At 33.0% G+C, this 23,711-nt stretch overlaps 1 long non-coding RNA gene across 2 annotated transcripts in view; it reads right to left on the reverse strand.

The window, feature by feature from the left end:
• Positions 1-537: 537 nt before the first annotated feature.
• LOC140697867 (uncharacterized) overlaps positions 538-23,711 on the reverse strand; it is a 66,821-nt gene continuing 43,647 nt past the window's right edge. Inside the window, exons 3-6 of one of the 2 annotated variants that reach the window (XR_012075241.1) lie at positions 21,011-21,151; positions 13,876-13,922; positions 1,848-1,983; positions 538-708 (exon numbers count right to left, since the gene is read on the reverse strand). This is a non-coding gene — a long non-coding RNA (uncharacterized lncRNA). The remainder of the gene's footprint in view (positions 709-1,847; positions 1,984-13,875; positions 13,923-21,010; positions 21,152-23,711) is intronic. The other variant, XR_012075242.1, reaches the window with a different exon arrangement.

The raw sequence follows: 23,711 nt of genomic DNA on the forward strand, positions 1-23,711 counted from the left end.
TTTCTACAGGTACAGAGCCAGAGATGGTAACTGCTGCAGAGGTGGCCTCACGTTATCCCGATCTTATTATTGAAGATAGCTTTCTGTGCAGTGTGGTCAGAAAGATTTCAGAAATAATCTATTGCTATAACCCTCACATACAATTGAAAGCAATTAGGCACAATCAAGAAGAGTTAATAAGGCATTGCCTACAATCCAGCAAGTCTTCTCCTAAGCAGAATCCCTGACATGCCTGCTTGGCAATGTTCACTAAGAGATATTCACAAAAATGTTCATAGTAGTAACATTTGCAACAGAAAACACTGGAGAAAGAATATATAAAATTTCATGATAAACTATTTTATAATAGTAAAAACTAATTAAAAATCAGACAAATGAAATACATACACACACACACACACACACACACACACACACAAAGATCCTCCCAGAATATTTCTAGGAAGGACAAGCAAGAAAAGGGTACATCCTGGAGGTGCAGGTGAAGGTGGTAGTAAAATGATTTTTCCCTAGGCCAAGAATAAAAGCCACAACATAGACTATGGGTACACTGTATTCAAAACTCTCATGGCTGTGACTTCCATAGTCTCTTTTTCTCCTTCTTTTGACCATATCTCATATCAACTTGCTTCTAACATTGAACTTCTTTTGGTTCCTCCAAAGCTCCACATTTATCACTTCAGGATATCTGTACTCTTAGCTTGTACACTGCAGTAATCAAAATAAAAGATGTGGTTTTAAATAGAGATGTTGTTCTTCAATATTGACACAGACTTAACAATTATCTTTATTGTCTTTACATACACACACCCATTTTCTAATAGTTTCTCTAAAAATCTAACAATTATTAAATACCCCCTATGTTTATTTACCAGAGCTTCTGTTAGATAAACATGATCATTGCCAAAGGAGAATTTAGTATTCAAGGAGGGTGACATCCTGAAAGGTGCAATGCGTGGAGAGGAAGTTTAAGAATAGTTAAGACACTTTGGTTTCTGCTTGTGAGATTATGAAAATTACCATCAGCTGTGAAGCATGACTCATATCTGAGCATTCCCAACATGATTTTTTTCTCTTTGAAAAAGAAATTCTTTTAGTAAGACTGAGTTGAAGAATATAACTATTTAAAATGTGGTAATTTTTTTTTTCCATTTCAACTCATTTGATCTCTGGCCTTGGACTTGCAGATGATGGTGGTTATTTTTAAAGAGAATATAAGAAAATCAATTAGCAAAAACAAGTGTTTCCACAAGGAAACAGACTTCATTTTAGTATCCAAAAAAAATTATAATACGGAGAGTGGCATGGTGCTGGGCAATCATCCTATGTGTGGGAAAAGAACAAATAGTAATTTCCTTTGTATTCACTGTACTTTACCTTTAAGTTTTATTTGGCCTCATACAGAGAATATCTTTCCTTATGATAATCTTACCACTATTCCCTTCTGTCCTTCACAATGCTATATTTAGTCACAAGATTAATGGGTGAGGGAAATGTTTATTCTGCCTTTTTTGGTGGAAATTTGTTTCCTATAGATACATACTAAAATATAAGGCATTGAGTAAAGTTAATTATATTTAATATGTTGTATAAATGTTTATTTCATTCAATATTTTCTATATTTATGTTAATTTATACCATATTATTCACAACATCCCCATTGCACACTGTCTGAAGGTGGTAAGTGGGAATATTTTATTCCTGCAAATTATTTCTACAATATTTATTTTAGCAGAAGAAATGGGAGAAATAAATGAATAAATATATTTATTCATAGTAAAAATATAGTAAATGGTCATTTTTAAGATGACCCAATCCTTATGCTTCTGATCTGCTAAGATACTTACAATTGTCCAAGAGAACTGATTGCATTGTGACTTTTGTCTTGTCTTATTTCAACCCTCCCACAGAAACGTGTGTTACTTGAGGACAGAAATCACATTTTATGCATTTTTGTTTCACTTTAAATGTCCATCAGAATGTCTGCATATTACAAGCACAAAATAAATGAATACAGTTAGTATAAAAAGAATGAATAAAAATTGTTTTAAATAGTACTGTATAAAATTGCACTTTTAGAAACACTCCAAAACTTTCTGACACATGTCTCTAGCTTTCTTTTCCTGTGAAATTTTATCTTTCTGTGTGATTTCTACTTCTGGCAGAATCTCTATTCCCTATTTTAATTACCACTTAAACATAGATTCAACTTCTTTTTACTATCAACAAAATTTACTGGAAATGGTCAAGTACAGTCATCCCTCCTAGGTTATAAAAGACCAATAAAGGATAAAAAAATAAAAATACATTAAACATTTAAAAGAAGAGGAAAACAAGACAACATTGCATAGTGGCTAAGAATCAAACAAAACTGCATTTAAATTCTGTATAGCAATTTACAAGCTAAGTGACTATGGGTAAGTTAATTAGCCTTTCTAATTCTCAGCTTCCAAATCAAAAAAAGGAAAATAATATTTATTTTAAAAGGGTCATTTAGAGGGTTAAATTAAACATCAAATATAACCAGTACGATGCTTGTCATATTGTTAGCATTCACTTACTGATATTCATTACCATCAATATTGTGTTTGATTTTTATAATATTATTAATTATAACAAAATTATCAATAGTTATAAGTGATAAAACATCAACAAGTTAATTCACATATTGGTATATTGATAACATGAATACCAATAATAATATTATAATTATCAATAACAACAATAAATATATAAATGAGAGGCAAAGCCAAAAGTTATGAGAATTCATCTAGAAATTTAGGTATCTGAGCATCTCTGAATGGGTGGGAAGGAGGACTTTCTTCTGTCTGCCATTCAAGATGAAACAAAAGGAGATAACTATGTTTCCATCTAAAAAGATTTCCATGTCAATACTGTGAAAATCTAGCTTAGATAACATTTATAGAAAGAAACTGAACATACAAAAAAATGTAACTGATAACAAAAAATCTTGACCTACAATGTAGCTTTTTACATTAAAGGAGCTCCAGTATTGGGGAGAAACCACAAAGACTGCATGCAGAGTTCACTGCTACTATTACATGGCAACTAGTAGTCTACGTAGCAGTTTGTGAGAATATGTTTTAAAGTGTGCATGTTTCTCATAAAAATATTATCTTCAAAAAAATATATATGAGGATTATTTATTACGACTGACTCAGTTTTTCTGAAGAAAAAATCGTCAACTGATGGTCTCAAGTTTTGTTTGTTTATGATTGTTCTGGAAATCTGGAGCGAAAAATATAGTCCTCATATAGAGGCTGGGCCTTATGAACCTAAGGAACTTTAACTTCCTTTGCTAATTTTTGCTCTCCCCATGAAAATAAAATATTTTTTTCTACCAAAGGAAAGACAAAAAGTATAATTTCAGCTATGAGCCATGTGGGCTGAAAATAAAGGGTTAAAGATTTTTGTTTAATCAAAGTTCAAAATTATGCTCTCTGTTCCAGGCCAGTGACAGTTTAGCTTGTTGCAATGCTTTCTTACTTCTCTCTGTGCTGGTTCACACTTTTCAAACTTACTTCTTTTTTTTCCACCTACCATCAGTAAAGTATTTTATTTTATTTTATTTTATTTTTATTTAATTTTATTTTATTTTAATGGCTTTTGTGTGTATGTGTGTGTTTTATACCTGAAGTATAGGTAGTTTACAATGTTGTGTCAATTTCTGGTGTACAGTCTATTACTTCTAAACTTACTTCTTTCCTTTTATTTATTAAGGGCTGGTTGTCAAAATATTACCTTACAAACCAAGGCAAGAAATAAAAGATCATTCACTCTACAGACTCTTTTCTTCCTACTCACCTCCCCTACCCTTCAATCTTCTAAAGATTTAAGTAGAATGGATTGAATTAAATAAGCTCCTGAGTACTGCGTTTTTTTTTAAATTATTACTATAATTTTTATTTCCCTGGATCTTTGGCTAAAGTACCACTCAGGGTACAAAACTGTAGGAATACCTTGAGATTGGATTGATATGCAAGGACTAGAGGCAAAATGGAAGGGCCATCTTTCTCAAATGACAGACTGCAGATGCTTCAAAAAGATGTTTATTTCCAAGAGACAGCCTTCTATGTGCAAAATTATTATCAGCCCTGAACTCAATTTACAGCAGATTGAAATACAAGGACAGTTTGGTATTCTCATAATTATCTGACTTAAAAACTGACAAACTTTGATTTGAAGAGGTCTTTTTTTTTTTTTCTAGAAGCAATAGATTCTAAAGACATACAATGATACAGCAAGTATTTTGGCCAATATTCTATCCAAAATTCTATGTATTGTTATACATTTTGATACACCTTGTTAAAATGAATATTAAGATTCAGAAGGAAAGTAAATGACACCTTAAGAATCATAAAATGTATAGAGCAATTGTAGATTGTGGAAATTATAGTATCTGTAGGGAAATGTCCTAATCCCAAAGACTGGTTCTGGCCAGGCCACTGTCTGTGTCTCAGTTTTGAAACAGGATAATTACTTGACTACTGGATTCACGCAGTGAGTCTGCACATGAGATTGACACTCCCCCAGGTCTCCCTTTATATGAGTATCTGTTTGTCTAGAGGAATTTTAATAAATAAGGGCAACAACCACAGGCTCTAAGGATTAGAAGCTTGACTGGGAGAGAATGTGTGTGAGGGTCAGAAGTAATTTCAGGTCAATAAAGGTAAAACTACAAAGAGGAGAAAAATTAGAAGTTGACAATATGAAGAGAGAGAACACAAATTTTACTTTGCTAAACATGAAAGGATTTTGCATTTAATCTCTGGTTTTCTAGGAGAAGGAAAAATAACTCCACAGAGCTCTGGCTGTTGATTAATTACAGAGTAAGTTTCAGATTTCTGTCAAGTGGGAAAGAGATCAGATTTCATCAGAAGCATTAGAAAAAGCAATTTCTTGCTGCGTCAAGAATCAGAGGGTTCTCACCTCTTCTCCCCTTCTCAGCCAGTCTCAGCAAGGAGGTCACTCTCATGGGACCAACAACACGGTGGCACTTGGCAGAAAAAGGAAAAAGGAGACTGCCAGCTTTGTATCGGCTACTATACTAATGTTAAATGTTCTTTGCTGATTAAATATGTCATTTAATACTCTGCCAGGACAGTTTACAAGAAATGTTCATGAGATAAGGCACTAACTAGTTTAGGGTCATACAGTTTTCTCAGGTATAAAATACACTGAAGAAATTAAGGTATTTATAAAAATTTTATCCAGGGCTTCTTGAGTCAGCAAGAGAGGCTATGAGGTAATATGCATAAGTCACTTCAGTCTGTCATTTCAGATAAGTATTTTTATATTAAGCTGAAAAGGTTTTTTCCCCAAAAGGTTTTGAAAAGTGTTTTTTAAACTAACATTTCATAGAACCTAATCTACAAGGTATTCTTCCTAAAAATGGGTTCTGTGGCAAAATCAGTTTGAGGAAGATGCACACTAGATTTCCCTACTTGGGTATTTGCTGTGATTATAAGCATATTTAAGTTTCTAAGGTAAAGAAGTAGTTTTAATCTAGCAATTTCCAAGTCTCTTTAAACGGGAAACCCTCTCTCCCTTTTTTCTATAGTCATAAACACCTACTGGTATCTCTTAGAACCAGTGTATCACAGAAAATATTTTGGAAAATGCTGTTTTAGGATAAGGTAAAAAATATTGTTACCCTGTGAAATATGAAGAGGTTACTCAGTTTATGTTATCTTTAAAGTTGATTGCTAGTTTGAAAACCAAATTAAAAACTGAAGAGCAATTTTTGTTCAGTTGGTAATTTCTTGAGAACAGAAAAATTTGCATATATAGAAAGTTACTAGGCATACTTTTCCTGAGGTCAGGTTAAACTTTATTATGATGAGATCTTTTAATTTTTTCCTTCTAAATATTTTCCTCATCTTTATTATAGTACTAAAACATCTTTTGTGTAATTATTGATTAGTTATATTCCCAAGTTAAAAAGTTCACTTGATTGAACTCAGTCAACAGTTTATATTGATTTCACCTAAATAAATTTTACTCAAGACTTCATCCTCTGTTTATATCTTGATTTATTCATGCACCTAAGTGGTTAGCTTCCTTTACTGTAAGAAAATCAGACCTTAATTATCCACCATGAGAAGAGAAATAACATGGGTCACTGGCACTCAAAAATAACACACATAATCATATTATCTTGTATATATATCCTCTAATATAAAGTGTTTCTTGACAGAGCTGCTAACAAGCAGACATGTATAAATTTTATTCCCCTTGGCCCCTACTTTAATATAAACAAGTAATCATAATGTAAGATGCCTTCATAAGTTACATGTCTGATAATCTGTTCAAGGGTAGGAAAGAATGGACAATACCTTTAAAATGGTTTGGTTCTCAATATCTAGATTTGCTCTATTTATAATGAGAAATTATGTCATTTTGCTTTTACATTTGAGAACTGCAGCAGGAAAGCAGTGAAAGAATGTAAATTGATCTTCACTTAACCTATTCATGGAGCCAGCTGCTTTAATTTGAAATGTTCATTGAATATGTGTGCAATAACCATGGCTCGACCTAATGTATTTCAGGAGATACAGCTACTTATTAAGTGCATGGAGTTCTGCCAATCGACTCTGTTTGAAAGTAGGTCATAATTAAAATGTAATCACTTAGTTCCACTAGAATTTCTCCTTAAGCTTAAGAGTCAGAATTAAGCAAAATCACATTAAGAGGTACTTCTACAACCGTAGGAGAGATCTGTATTCCTTTTGAACTAGGCTTTTAGTTTACTCTTCAGTGTTGCTTTTTCCATGACATTTTCTTATTAACCAAAAGGATGGTATAAGATGAATGTGCTCACAGGGATTCATGGTGTTTTATACATGGATGTTTCTTATAACCATTTTCAGGCACTTTTCTATTAGGGTTTTCCCTTGTAAAATTTAATGAATATCTCTTTAACATAATTTATATTAATTATAGAAGACATTTAGACATTTACTGAGAATAGCAGAATAATGCATTTACAGTTCTTGGGAATTAGTCTAAGAAAAGTTGAAAGAATATTTAAAACTTTATTTAAGTCTGCTCTTGAAAATATCTAAATAGAATAATATGCAAATAACCTAATAAGTTAAATTATATAAATATATAAAGAGAAAAAGATACAAGATTAACTTTGAATCCAAATAGTAGCTGTGCACTACATCCTGGAACTTGTGAAAAAAATTTGTGAGGTTCCTTATCTTAATTTCAGGAAATTTATGCACTAAGAAACTATGATTCTTATTATTTTGTAAGAGAAGTCCTTTCTACATTACTAGTATTACAATATCTATCAATATCAAATATATAATTATCAACCAAGATGCAGGAACAGGGATTGGATTTTTCCTTCCAACCCAAACAACAAAAAGTACAAACAAAAAAACCAAAAAATGAAAAAAATATATATACACACACACATACATATATATATGTAAAACAATAGTTTTCAGGCAGCACAGAACTGATTCCTTGAGAGAAGGATAACAAACAAGTTGAATCTCATGATCGCAATAGTTTACTATTAGTAATGAAAGCAAAGTCCAAGCTGAAACTGAGGGTGGGCAAAATGCAATATTTAACCATTTAGTTAAATTAAAAAGACAGAAACTAAAGAATACACAGTTAAGAGTTGAGCCAGTTTGTTAATACATATAAACAGCTCCCTTGGGAGCCTTTACTAAGATGGTTATTAGAATTAGTGATTAAAGAGCAGCTTACCAGCCTCTGGTGAATAGTTGTACTTGGATTAACATAAGACTCACGATTAGTTTACATTTTTAAACAACTGAGAACTTCACAGGATAGACAAACATTTAACCTGCAGAATTGGGTTAAAGGAAGAATATACCATATCTACAATGAAAATTAGAACTGTCCCACCCCATCTCTTGAGCTAAAATGGAATGCCTCAGTAGAGAGGCAACAGAAATGTCAGTGCAAGCCATCTTTAAAGTCTGGGCAGTTTCTAAATTGAGTGGACCTGGTGAAGGTCTGTGGCCACATAACAGTCAAATAAGAGATCCTGAAATATAAAGTATCCTTTCTGGATTTCTAGTGCTTTGGGATACAAGTATGACAAATCACGCTCTTCAAATTCAAGATTTTACTACTTGAATAGTACGGGTATGGGTAATATGGGCTCTGAAATTCTGTCAGGATCTTCTTATGGTTGGAAAATATGGCAAGCCAGGGATTTTTCCTGCAGGAAAAGGAATTTTCTCACATCCTTTTCCCTGAAAGGGGTAATAACTCTCTGTCATATTTGAGATGGGTATATGAGAATCCAGTCTTGCAGTGGCCTAAGGATGGTTCTTTTGATTTGGATAAATAAACGTATTTGCTTGGGCTCTTAGGCCTTGTCTAAGCAAGTAAATTACTGGCATTTATGCAATAAATATAACTCTTAAGGGGAAAAAAAAGACCAAAAAATAATTCGGATTGCCAAAAGAAAAGATTGAGAAAAATAGAAGAGAAAATGTGAGAATTAAAGGCTCTTTGCCTTTCACAGAACCTTCTTCCTCCTCTCTCTGCTGCCCCTGATCCCTCTCTTCTCATGTATCTCTTTATCCTTTGACCCAAACTGACTGACAAACGATGACGTGACGAGTTTTTAAACAGGTAGTTCCCTTCATTAGTAAGTTTCCCTGTAAAGAATAATGAGGACATAACTTCATCACTTGTTCTGTTTGAGGTAACAGGTTTAAGAGCCTTGTGGCCCAGCCTGGATCTACTTCTTGTCTTTGCCCAATTCTACCTCCAAAATGCACTTATCACCCACACTCCATGTAGTTAGAAAAGCAGACATGATAGAGGCCTGATAGGAGAATAACTGAGAGTTAGATAAAAGATTGTGTTCCTGTGTGAAGACAACAGGATGGAGCGTAGTTGCATTAATCACTTGGAGAAAGGCAAATAAACAAGCTACTAAGCTGATGAATGAAGAGAAACCAAAGCATCATATAATTTACATTTTTCTTATCTCAATGTGAGGAAAACCAGCCCTTCCTATTTGGATCATCTTTGAAAAGCTACCCAGGGCTCCTAGTCATCCGTACACTTTCTATGCCAGTTGATATTAATCATTTAAAAGCTTCTTTTCTTTGTGCCCAGAACTTTGCAGAAGAACCCCAAAGTATACTTTCAGTAGATACACTGGCTCCTGGATAGAGTTCTGGAAATAGTAGACTTTGCTCTTTTGATGGAATAAGCATGTCCAAGTCCGGATCACCACATCAAGGAATACAGTTGGCCAAGGGAAGCTGACTATCCACACAACTCCCCAACTATAGAACAACCCATCTTCATTAATTTTTAATAATGACAAAGTAAAAATAAGTAACATGTATCCAGGTATTCAAGCCTTAAATTTGATACTGGTTTTATTGAAAGGATGTTAACTGGTTTTGTTAAGTGGCTTTATTGAAAGGACAATGTAGAAAAGGAAAAAAAAAATCTAATTTACATACAAACAAATTTGGCATTTACAGGGAGAAACTGTAAAAAACAAAAAACTGATCTACTATCACTTGATGAACTTTAAGATGTAAGTTTTCTGCAGGCCCAGTATAGATAAACGGAAATATGCCCATTGTTCATGGAGATTTGGTTGACTGTTATAATAGTATAAACTGGATTTATACTGGATGCAAAAAAAATAAAAAGTGCCTTACAGGATAAGCATGTCCTCAATACCTAAACAATTAGTCACATATAAATTAAACACTGGAAGTTTAATCTGTACCTTTCAATGGATGCTTCATAATAAATCTTTGACACTAGATAATGGCTGTGGATGTTTTTGTTTTCACTTTTGGGAAAAATTACTGGGGCAGATAGAATAATTACTAAAGGGCCTAAATTGTCATATAAATATAATGCTACTTATGTGATTGATTAAAACTTGGGAGAAATTTATTAGACCTTGCAAGGAAATCTCTTAATTAAAATTTTAGATTATCAAGCTCTAGAGTTAAACTACTCCTTATGCTTGAATTGGAATTACCATAAGGAATTACCAAATAATATTTAGATCATTAATCACTTGAAAATACAAGCAATAATAACAGCACAACAATATGTAAAAGTAATGTATGACTAAGAAAAATATTTTTGTATTGTATAATGTGATTTAACCATTCACCAATGGTATTATACATTCAAAGGTTATTCCTCTAAGGCAAATTAATATGCTAACGTCCTAAAAATTCAGTAACTGTTATTCTACAGTGATTCTGATAAATGCTTTGCTTTGCTATGCTATGGACTTGCTAGATAAATAACCACAACTTGCCTAAAAACCTAATGATGATCTTCTTGAAATGTAATTATCAGGAAAGATAGTACACTATTTCCCAGTAACTGGGGGCAAGTAAGAACCTAACTTTTGAGGGAGCTTAGCTACAAGTTTCAAAATTGCCTCTTGTCATAAAAATATAAGAATTTTATTTTTCCTTTGGATAAAGCCAATTAATCAGCACAGATTATCACTCCAACTACCAAATGTATTTAGGATAAACTATATTTGATAAGTGGTATTATAAAGTCCTCTCATCTGAGGACTAGTTGTTGTTTATCTTGAGAGTATTTATGTAATGGATTTTATCTCCTCTAAAAGATGAGGTTCCTTTCTGTCTTTCTGTCTTTGTAATTTCTTAGTGGATTGCCTGTGATGTGCCTAACATTCTGGTTTAATGCCTCTACCTTTGTGAGAAGATGTTCTGGATTGGGAAAAGATATTGGATATTTGGACATTAAACAACTCTCTTCTAAATAATCCATGGATAAAGTATGAAATCACTAGGGAAATGAGAAAATAAATCCAATTGAATGATAATGAAAAGTCTACCTAATAAAATTCATAAGATACAGCTAAAGCAGTGAGTAATTGGGGTAAAATTTGTAGATTTTAATGCTTGAACGATGAAAGAAAAAAGTTTAAAATTAATGATCTCAGTTACCACCTTAAGAGTTTAAAAAAGATGAGCAAATTAACTACAAAATGAGTAGAAACAAAGAATGAATGAAATAGAAAGCAAGGTAGAAGGAAAAATATCAATGCATTCAAAATCACAAGAATACTAGAGAAAATTAATAAAGTCTAAAGTTGGTTCTCTGTAAATTTATAACATTTAGCAAGACCAATGAAAGAATAAGAGAGAAATTTTTACATTAAATTATCAATGTAAAGATAAAAGAAGACAGAACTGAGGATTCTGTAGACATTATATGAAGGCAAAGTTATATTAAAGAATTTTTGCCAATGAATTTGATAACTTACATGAACAAATTCATGAAAAAAAATTATACCTTTCCAAAACTGACATAAAAGAAAATAGAAAAATCAGAGTTATCCTCTATTTTAAAATTTGAATTTATTTTAAAAAAATCATCTTATAAAGAAAATCTTAGGTACAGATGGGTTGTTGAATAAATCTTACCAAAATTTAAGGGAAGAATAATATCAATACTGAACAAATGTTCAGAAAATAGAGGACAGTATAACCCTGATACCAAAATCTGTGTAATTAAAAGAAAATAAAACTAAAAATATACTTTTAGAACAAAGACTTAAAATTCCTTTATAAAATATTAGCAAATAAAAATCAGAATATATAAAAAGATAATACATAACTACATAGGGATTATATCAGGAATGAAAGGTTAATTTTAAAATCTCAAAAGCAATCAATGAAATTCACTATATTAATAACTAAAAAATGAACATTATTTTCTTCATAGATTCAGAGAAAGAGAAAGCATCTTAATAAAATTCAAACATTTCCTGCATACCAGGAATTAAACTTCCTTAATCTGATAAAGTGCAACTATGAAAGATCTGAATTAACACCTGAACAAAAGACAAAATATTAAACATTTTCATCCTAATATCTGAAACAAAGCAAGTATGTCACTCCCACCAATTAAGTTTAACATTTTACTGGAGGTTCTAGACAATGTAATTAAGCAAGAAAAGTAAGAAAAAAAATATAAAGACTGAGAAGGAAAAAAAATCAAACTCCATACACAGAAGACACAATTATGTCTATGTAGAATGACAAAATTATTTATAAAGCAGTTACTAAAATCAGTAAGTGAATTTTGCAATGTAACAGGATACAAAGTCAATATACAAAATTATTTGTTTTATTTCAAATGAAAAATGAAATGTAAAGAACTCAATTTGTAATATCATCAACTGCAAAAATACTTATAAATAAATTTAGTAAAAGCTGTATAAGACTTCTAAACTAAACTATTCAATATAGTCCTGAGATAAATGAAAGACCAAAATATATTGAGAGATAGGATAAGTCCATGAAATGACACTCATTATTGTTAGACTATTCCTATGTTGACAGACAGATATATTGAAATTCCAGTCATAATCCCTGCAAGATTGTATAGAAATTGACAAGTTGACTCTAAAATTTATATAATAATGCAAAAGACTTTTTCAAAGTAGAAAAAAAAAACTCTTGATAAGGCAAAACAAAATTTGAGGACTTAAACTACTTGATTACAAGAATTGTTTTAAAGCCACAGTAATCAAGACAGGGTTGTTGCATAAGCATAAAGATAGATCCACGAAACTTTTTAGAAAATACATTCACTTAATTTTAACAAGGGTGTCATTGAAATTTATTAGAGAGAGAGAAGTCTTTTCATTAAATGGTGCTGAAACAAGTAAAAATTTATATGGAAAGGAAATGCTTTCACTCAACACTTACCTTACAGTATACACAAAAATTGACTTGGCATGAATCAAGGACCAAAATATAAAAGAAACTATAAAATGTTAAAGAAGACAGAATAATATCTTCATGATATAGGTATACCCACAGGTTGTTTTGTCACGTCACAAATGGGAACTAACATAAAAGTAAAGAATGGAAATCTGATAATCTCCATCAAAATAAAAAAATTGGCCTCATCAAAAGACATCATTAAGAAAATGAATAGGCAAATCAAGACTGGAGAAAAATATTTACAAAAGATATACTTGACATATTTGTTTCTGGAGCATACAAAGAAATCTTACAAGTCAATAATAATATAGAGTTTCTTAAAATGGTCAAGGACTTGAATATATACTTCTTGAAGGACGATATACAAATTATTGATAATCACATTAAAAATGTTCAATATCATTACAGAAATGTATATTAAAACCACAGTGAAATGCCATTATGCAAACAGTAGAACTGCTAAAATGAAAACAAGTGACAACTCCAAATGCTGGAAAAATGTGGAGCAACTGAAATTTTCATGTTACTAGTGGGAATGTGAAATGGCATGATCACTTCGGAAAAAGCTTAGCAATTTCTGAAAAAATAATAAGCATACATCTATTGTAAGACTTAGCAATTGCACTCCTAGATATTTACCAAAGACAAATGAAAACATACGTTCACAAAAAAGACTTACACAGGAAATCTTTTATCATCATAATAATGCCAAGTTTTAACATTGATTTGATTATTTGGATGAATAAGGTGGGCTAGCACACTTTAACTTCTATTCAATAATAAACACTCATCTTTATATTAAAAACCAGGCATTGTAGGGGGCCAAGAGTTTCCCACTCTGATCTTGACAGACAAGGCAGTTTTGAAAGTACTCTGGTCTTAAATTTAAAGTTTTACATTACAAAGACTTTACAAATTCATAATTGAAAGTCCCTTTTCATTTGGTTTATATGTGTTAATTCTAATTTTCTGAATTTACTTCAATATTAAATAATGTAAAAAGAAAAAAATACATTCTTTTGGCAAAAAAACACATAAGAAAATAATAAAAATATAAGGAAGTGGAAATGATTAATAATATTCTATTTTAAATATTTATTACCTCTCCCTCTCCCAAAAACTTGCAAAGTTTTTATTCTTCTTCTCCTTCTGGGAAAAAAAAATAGTTACAATAACTAGAAAGGCAATTATGTTTTCCAAAATACTCTCTGGAGAGTGAGTAGTCTGCTCTTGGTCACAAAAGTGTGGAACTGTGGTTAGTTTTCCAGGAGTGATGATGACACATCACTGCACTAGATTATGCTGGCCTGGCAGTCTCAGTTTAAGTAATTGACTGAGTGTTATTTTCATTCATAACAGTGACAGTGTGCCCTCTCCCCCAGCCAAAAGCCTCAAGAGGGAGCTACTTCTGACTCGCCAAAGGTTTAGCAGCTTCAGGTACTCCCCAGGGAGTTGCCTAATGAACTCATTGTGACAACTAATATTTAATGGTAACATAGTCATCGATCCAGATACGTGTTACGAGTCATATACTTGTTAGTTAGAGGTAAAGCAAACACACCTCTGTCATTCACTATAATATTAAATTTGGGTGACCAACTCTTCATTCCTGCAAAAGAGACAGGTAAAATTAATTCCATGGAAGAGATGGATGGGCAATTTGGAGATCAAACTAGTTAATTTTCTCAGAAATACAAGATACCTTTATCACAATAAGAGAAGGAATTAACGTTTGTTGAAAGCCTAGCCCCAATGGCTAAGCACTTAACATAATGACCTCTCCAATTCCCTCCTTTATGAATAAAGAAACATATTTAAGAAGTTTAAAGTTGTACAAGTCATACAGTTAATAGGTATTCGAGGCCAGGAATTAAACCCAGGGCTATTTGATGCCCAGACTCTCTAACACCAAATACTGCCTTTTTTTCCTTTAAATTACATGGAAAAAAATCTTCATGAATGATCACTTATAGAGCAAAGACTCTGAAAGAAAAGCACACATTTAGAGGAAAAGTGTATCAGTAAATCTGTTTAGAAATGCTTACTGTAAGTCTTTTCTTTATGCAAGTTTAGAAGAGCCTAATCTTTGTTACCTACAAAAAATGACAGCAAACAAAGGGCGCACACATTCAGAGACTAAGCTGCATCTCTTCAAAATAGGAAATGCTTCAGTAAAGAACATAAATGTGCAAACAGCTCAAAGTTAAGAACAGAAAACACTGAACTATAAAAACTAAAAGAAAAGGACAACCTCTGAAAATCTGCTAACAGTGCTATATAAGCATCAAAGATATTTAACTATAGTGTGCAGACTAGATCCAGTATGCTAGTGACATACTTGTGTTTTAAAATCCATTACATTCAAAGGAATCAAATTCATATGAATTAAAATTCATAGTGATATGAAAGGAAATGAGCAAATTGCAAGTAAAGAAGTTTTTAAAAGAATCTAACAATGTTAACTACTAACTTTCTGACAGACTAACAGAAAAACAGAGCTGTTATTTCAAATGTCTAGAGGAAAAGTGAAAAATTCAGTTCACATGTTTTCAGTCTACCTGATGCCTAATATTAGGTTTAATATACTGATATATCAGTTAAACAAAACTAAAAACAGAATAAAAGGAAAAGAAAAAGAGGGGAAAGTATGTTTTCTCTGTGAGTGTGCCTTTATAAAGCCATGCTGTAAAGAATTGGACTACAAAAAGATTTCAAGAAGGTATGATTGTAATAAATCTGATGATACAGGGCCATGGGGGATGATTTTGTTTTCTAAATTTTAGTTATTTTCCCAAAGACTTGGTGATCAAGGACTCAGGGCTTATTTCCATCAATTTTTGTTGCTTTCTGTCTAAAGAGTTAACTAATCCCATGGTCCTGAATAAAAATTGTTTACAGTGTTCAACCTCAAAGGCGCTTGGGTAGCCACAAGGATGTGAGGGGACATTAGACATCAGATGAGGATACACTAAGGTCTATTAAAGCAAAAATTGCACCAAACAGTTAAACTGGTAAGGAAGGGTTTCCTCAAAGCTGTTGTAGTAGGGGAGAGGGACCAGAACTAAAACCTGAACTCTACTCTGCTAAAGCAAACAGTGGGAGGGTTTTTAAGCACTGAGGTGACAATGAGAACACAGGTCATGCGTGCTTCCTGCCAGCTAAAAACTGATTCTTGCCATCTGGTTCTATAAGAATGAAGTCACTAGCAACTGCAGTTACTGACCTTCAAAACACCCTGAAAGGAGTTCAGGGTGGAGATCAGGGATGAGGTGCTCTGTGCTCTGGGAAAAACTGGCAGAAAAGGCCTTCAGATAGTTAGATATTTTCAGAAGAATATTTTATAAGCCCAATTTCTTGCATCTTCTCCTTTCTTAAAAAAACACTAAAATCATTAATGGAGACATCTGCTCCCCGTGACTAGCAGCAACCTTCTTGTGACTAACAGTAAATGACCTTCTGCCAAAATGTGTGCTTGATTGCATGTACCCTCCTTCACCAAAGTCATATATAATATTGACCTTTCCCCCTACCTCTTCAGAGCAGTTCCTCAAGGCTATAGTCTTCATTTTGCCCCCAAATAAAATTTAGCTCACCACTCTCATGTTGTGCTTTTTTTTTTTTTCAGTAGACATTGCTAATTGTTTTACCCAAAGGAAAAATAAGCTTTGTTGTATCTTTATGACAGAAGGTAGTTTTAGAATATGCAGCAAGGCAGCCACTGAAGTTCTTAACCTCCCACAGAAACTGGGAGATAAATAAAACTGAAAAGAGGCTTACGTACATCTGAAAGGGCCAGAGAAATAATTTGCACCTACAGGTTTTCTATAATAAATGTTCTATGAAAAGGGAGATGAAGCCCTGGAGTTAGGAAGAAGCCTGCCTGAAGTTTGGTCAGGCTGAGGGAAGCATTCAGCTTGTCTTGGCAAGTCTTAGAGCTAGAAACTCCAGCATAAAGTATAGAGATCTAGAAGATAAGTTATAATTGTTGGCCTTCGATCAGGGAAACATACTAACAAATCCAAATATTTTCTAAAAATAGATTCTAAAGCCTGTTGGAAGGCAATGATGATATACTGTAGGCAATTATGACTTAGATTCTCCTGAGTATGTTTTGAAATTTGAGTTGGGCCAACAACATGAAAATACTTTTCAAAAAGTGATCAGTTACCAGTGGCATTACTGTGTGTTTGTTTCACCTTTGGCCTTATTTTCTATTCCCTGTCCCCATTACTGCAAGTTCGTTCCCCCATTCACCCTTACTACCATTCTAGCTTTGGCATTTGCATTTTTACATTTGCATCCCTTGATCTATGATATGAAACTAATTACAGAAAGATTCCATTGTTCCTTCTGTTTGTCCACTCCTACAATAAACTGTATGACTTTATGAACTGATTGCAAAGACTGACCATTACACATAGGCTACAATGAGTGCAAATGGTCTCTATAGAAAAATGAAATTAGAAATTGATTTTGTGGGTTGATGGATAAGTAAAGTTGGTGAACAGAAGGATAAGCTAATGAAAATCAAAAGCAATTTGGACTGACACCTGGCAAGTACATTATGCTTATATTTGAATGGCTGTCTATTTGTCCCAGAAATTAAAGTACCAGTATAGAATGGATAGCATTAATACCAACTGAGAAAAAAAAATCAGCAATGCATTGACATCATAGTTGACCCTCAAAATGTATGGATAGCACATGGAATTTTTCATAAAATTGGAATAACACTAAGAGATCTGCATATCTTCAACCTGAAATAGTTTTTAGTTAAGTGACAGAGATGGCAAACACACAGCATCATCATTCTCATTTCTCGTCACTGTCAAAAGTCTCCCTATTCTCACTCTATTTTTTTTAATGTAGTATCAAAGACTATAGACTCATTCCACATATATGAGGCAAATACGAAAATCTCTTCTGTCACTTGCTCTCATATATTACTCCCTAGTCACTTGCTCCAGTCTCCTTCCTTTCCATCTACAACTATACTCAGAATTACCCTATCTTTAAAAATTTTACTTACGCTTGCTACCTTTCCACAAACTGCTATCTTGTTTATTTTCTTGTTTTTACAATTAAAATTCTTAAAATGTATACCACACTCACTGCCCCATCACCTCATCCCTACCTTGCACATTCTTTAATCCACTCACTGCTTCATAAGTTTATCTCCATTATTCTACCAAATGCCTTTAAGAGATCACCAGTGACTTCTGATCTTGAAATGCAACGACCTTTCCTTAGGCTTTATCTCTCTGAGCTCTCTATAGCATTTGGCATAGCTGATCAGTCACCTCTTCCTTATAATATTTTCTATTAGAACAGACTTTTTTCTTCTTCGAAGTACTATCACTTGCAGTATCTAATTTCATCCTACTTTTAAAAGATTGCAAAATCACACGACTAATGACTGTCTGTGTCTGTTGATCCTTGGTCCAGTGCAACTGTCATTATGTCATGCTGTGGAGATAGCATGGTTCAGAGAGTAAGACCTGAGCTCTGTAATTAGAGAAAATTTCTCACTCTAATACCCATTTTACCTTAAATTTTCTGCATTACAGCTTTCTTATGTGTAAAATGGGAACGACTGTGCCCACATCGTAGGATTATGGTTGGGGTTACAGTATAAGTAAAGCCCCTAATTAAACTTGTCATACATGATACATAGTAGACATGGTTATTTCCATCTTCAGACCATTATCTACATTCTTAACAACTTAGGCAAATAGTAACTGTCTCTTAGTTCTTAGAGATAAACTAGAGAATAAGCAGAACTGGACCTCGTAAGAGTTCACACTCTGACTGCTCCTCACTTTCCTCTCCGCTTTTGTGATGCTGCACTGCCCATATTCTCTCTTACTTTTCGCTTACTTCATTCCATTTATTCTTTTTTTGATGAGTCTATTCCTCTTAGAGTCAGTCCTCAGATGTCTGTTACTTTCCACGCAATCTCTCCTATGGGGGTGGGGGATAAAATTTCTCATGGTCCAGCTATAACTATAGTTTTGTACTCTCTCCTAAACTTCAACTTTATATCACCAACTGCTGTTTGTAAATCTTTGCTATATATTCGATCTCTCAAACAAACTTATCACCTAGCTATTAACCAGATTCATCTTAAAAATTTGCCTACTTTTATATTGCTACTAGGCCTGATGCCCTAGAGGAGTTTCAAACTCAGCATTTATAAATGTATCATCCTACACTCCTATAAGGCTGCAAATCTTTTCATATTCCCTAGTTCACTTATAAGGCCACCATCCCCCTGACTTCGAAAGTCAGAAACCATGTAGTTTTATATGGTCCCTGCCTCTCCTTGATTCATCTATGTTACTTCCCTAATTCCAATCTTATCTATCCAAACTCAATTCTAGTGTTCATCATCTCACACCTGAAATACTAAATAAACAAACAAAAACAAAAATTCTCTAAAAATCATCTTATCTGATATTCATTCTCCTAACCCTAAACCTTTCTTATACTTGGTACCCACTCTCATAATTTCCAATACACTCACTTTGGGCTAGCACATTGATTTGTGCACATTTCACATCACTGTCCATCAAATATTACCACTTCATTGCCTCATGGATGGAGCAATACATTGAGCATGTGCTCAAGAACACCCTTCATGAGTAGAGTTCTTTCTCCAAAGTAAACTTTATGCAACCAGACTCCCCTGCCATTAGTCTCCAGCCTTACAGCCAGTGAGCAGTGCCACACACCCTCCATAACTATACTTTTGCACAAGCTGTTCATTTGTTTAGAATATGCTTCCCTATTGGTGTGCCTAGAAAAAGCCTAGCAATCCTTCAAAATCTTATTAATAACAAGGACTCCCTTATTTTGAAGCACTCACTTTAAGCGTGGCACTGGGTGCATTCACTAACCTGTTAGATTCTTACCACAGTCTGCTGAAATAGGCCTTGCCATCGTTTCCGTCCTATAAATATGGAAACTTTGACACAGAGAGACTAAGTAACTCACTAATTATTTGTAGAGTTAAGATTCAAATTTAATTTTGGCTTGATCCCAAAGTTATACTGAGCTGTGCTGACCCCACAGCGTTGATCACCTCTTCAGTGAAACCTTTCCTTTTCCTCCCAACCAGTATGCTTCAGTTCCAACCGCTTATAATTTCCTCTTCTGGGGCCCCCTGTATCTTGCCTGTACTCTCACTTTCTGAATAAAAATAACCATAGCTACAAACACTTATATATGTTTGGCAATGTCCAAAGTGCTTTCATATATATATGAAATATATATATGTATAATATTTTCTAATCCTCACAGTAACCCTATGAGAAACAATCTATCATTATTCTCAACATTCTGATGGAGAAACTGAGGCACAGAAAAATAATTTATCCTTGGAAGCATATAATTATAGTTCCATGGGCATTTTAAGAAGAAAGCTGTCATTTTCATCATTATCCCCAGGATATAGAACAGACATGTTTCCTGGAGGGGACTTGATATATATTTATTAAACTGGTTATCGTTGCTTGTCCCTGTCCAATAACCCACCAACTTGACACTTCCTTTGTTCATGTTTTCATTTCAATAGAGTATTGGCCAACAGCAGGGTGGGATGAATTAATCTTCCTAATATCTGTTTTTTTTAATTGAAGTAGATATAGTTAATTTACAATGTCGTATGAGTTTCAGGCGTACAGCAAAGTGATTCAGATACGTGTGTGTGTGTGTGTGTGTGTGTGCGTGTGTGTGTATTACATTATATGTATTCTCTTTCAGCTTCTTTTCTTTTATAGCTTATTAAAAGATACTGAATACAGTTCCCTGTGCTATGTAGTAGTTCCTTGTTGTTTATCTATTTTATATGTAGTAGTGTGTATCTTTTAATCCCAAACTCTTAATTTATCCCCATCCTCAACCCTTCTTTCCCTTTGGGTAGCCATATGTCTGTGAGTCTATTTCTGTATTGTAAATAAGTTTATTTGCTGATACCTGTTTCTTACCTATCTATTCTTTGATCAAAAAGTCACAGTGTTTTTCTGTTTGCTAAAGAGAAAATTGAAACTCTTGATATGCCTTCTCTAGTGAAATCTCAAACTACCTCTACAACCTTATTTCACAACATAGATAGTAATCTATGTATTGAGCATTTACTCTGTATTCAGTGCTCTGAAGGATTTTACATACATTATCTAATTTAATATTTAAACTCCATTTTATAATAAGGAAGCACGGACTCAAAGGCGCTTTTATACCTGTCAGCACTTCTGGATCGCCATAATTTTCATACATGTTTTGGGTTATAATGTTCTCTAATGACTTAGGATATTTCAGACCCAGGTGTCTTCAAGAATCGTTTTCTAATTTCCTCTTTTTTAAACACATTCTTCAATTTTCTGCAACAAAAAGATTAATGCCTTATTAAAATTCTTTCAACATTTATTGTTTGTCACCACGTTGCCGTGTAAGATGACCCTAGGTGTTATTTTGCTTGTTTTTTAATGTCTTTCTTCTGGAACTCAAGTTCCAAGACTCCTTAATACAGGTACCCTGTATAAACATCATTTTATCCATATAACTTTTCATAATGCCTTGTAAATATTATCTGTTTATAATGACAGGACATCAGATATAGAGGGTGGCTCAGAGTTTATATTCTCCTATAATCATAGTGTACATTGGGAATGTGACATAATTTAAATATGCACATCAGGAAAAAATGATAACTAGATGTAATTAATTCATAAGCCTCTTATGAGAGAAAAAGCAAATACAGATGTTTGACAAAGAACAAGGTTTAGTAGAGCTACATTGTCAACAAGTTAAGTTCTTTTTATCTTTTTTTCATCTTGCCCTGTGGAGATTCCGTAGATATTTCTGATGAGCTTTAATTTTTCTCTACAATATTCAGACAATTTTTGAGATGTCAATTAGGGCCTACGCTGTTAGTCAAAACAACCATAAATAAGCATGTTCATGGAATCATTATATAAAACTTTGCATTTTCAGTGAACAAAGAATAGCCTTCATGTGCCATTTCTCAGTCACTTTTTGGAGGAAAATGTGGATCTTTTAAATCAACCTCAGGAATTCCTATTATCTGAGAAACAGAAAAGTAATTTTATCAAGATTTAAATGGATTAAATAATGTCATCGAAACCATCAAAATTTTATGTGGCCAAGTGATGTCAAACCACAATGACTATAACAAATGAGAGGATAAGAATACCATTCATTTTTCTTAATTTCAAAATCAAGAAGAATAGGTCCATTATCATGAGAAACAAAAAGGTTCTACTCTAAAAAAGGTTAGAAAAATCCTCCTCTAGAAATCTAGTCCATTTGAGAACTCAATCAAAAAGAAAACCTGCTTGTAAATCGTTATAAATTTGCGTTTGTGCTTTTGACTAAAAAAACAAAAACAAAAACAAAACAAAACAAAACAAAACTTCCATCTATAAGAAATATGTAATTAAGAAACTATATTTTTCAATACTCTAAATATTAAAAAATCAATTCACCCTTTTTAAAGCAAGACTTTCTTTCCTTATGGTTGTGAAACTTATGATGAATTTCTCTTAACTAGCCTGGTAGTGTAGCCACTGAATTTTTAAAATTGGAATCAATAGATTTTAATCACTAACTAGAATGCATGTATTTGGAATGTGACTGTCCAAAGTTAAGTTAAAAAAATAGTTGGAATTTTAACAAGTAGTAAGAATCTTAGAATTTTAACCTGGGAAGAATGCAGGAATAACCTAAGTAGATAAAGGTAAAATCCACTGTGATCAAACTATAGTCTGCTAGTATCTTGAGCATTTTGCACATATAGCTGACATATTATTGGTATTTTTGTTATTTCAGTAATGTGTATCCAGTTTCCGTAACACTGATACGCAGAAACAAGTAAATTTTTGAGAGTTCTTTCATCGCTATTTTTTGGGGATTTAGGTTGTCTTTAATCTAAAGTATATGAAATATGTGGCACACTGGATTTGGGGATAACAGGGAAAGCATATTTGATGATATATAGCATATGGAAATGTGCTCTTCATTTGAAAAATTTATCGAAGCTTGTCAGTAGCTACATCTTTTGTTTATAGCCTGCTTAACCTGTTGAGAAAGGGGTTTAATGGCCAGCCTGAGCAGATGAAGAATACACAAAAGTTCAGCCTGAGTGGAGCTTAGAGCTATAATTCAATTCCAGTACATCATAATGTCTTTATGACACTGAGACTAAAAAAAATATATCCTCCACAGTAGACTGCAAAAAAGTTATCTTCATCACTTTCTAAAGTGAAATTCCACCAACATGTTCATTTGTATTTTTTTGACCTTTTTTATTCAGATATTGCTTCCTCAAAAGGCAACTTTAGGGTTTCCATTGGCAAGTGGTCCCATCTCTTCATTTATTGTGCTCAATCCTGATTTCAAATGGCAAGTCAGTCAACTGTTTTTCTGATCATTCAAGTAGACCATTTAATAAAGTTCTGTAGAAATTTTTAAAAATCAGATGTTATTTTTAGTTTAGATAATATTTTCTCAGCTTATATGAATAAAAGAAAGAATAGATATATATCTTAAGTAAAAATGGCATTTTTAATATTAAGTTTGAGATTACCATTTTAATTCTGAATTGAAAAAAAAGTGAGAAATGCAGAAAACAGATTTTGTGGGAGCTTAGAATAACGTATGAGAGATTTCAAAGTTGTTATAAAATGTATGTGTCTTTAAACTTTTCAGGATTTTCTCCGCCATTTATAGCGTTGCTCATCTATATTTCATTTCTGTCAAATCATAGATCCTCTCAGTCCTCATAATAACTTATCAAAGATTTTCAACTAGAAGTGTCACTTTTTGAATTACTAAAGTATTTTAATGGCACATAAGATGAGTGAATTCAAAGAACAGAATAAAAACATGGTGTTTCCTTAGTGGAATCTTTGCAGAAACTCT

The sequence above is a fragment of the Vicugna pacos genome, chromosome 8 (assembly GCF_048564905.1).
Source record: "Vicugna pacos chromosome 8, VicPac4, whole genome shotgun sequence".
In the NCBI taxonomy this organism is placed as follows: Eukaryota; Metazoa; Chordata; class Mammalia; order Artiodactyla; family Camelidae; genus Vicugna; species Vicugna pacos.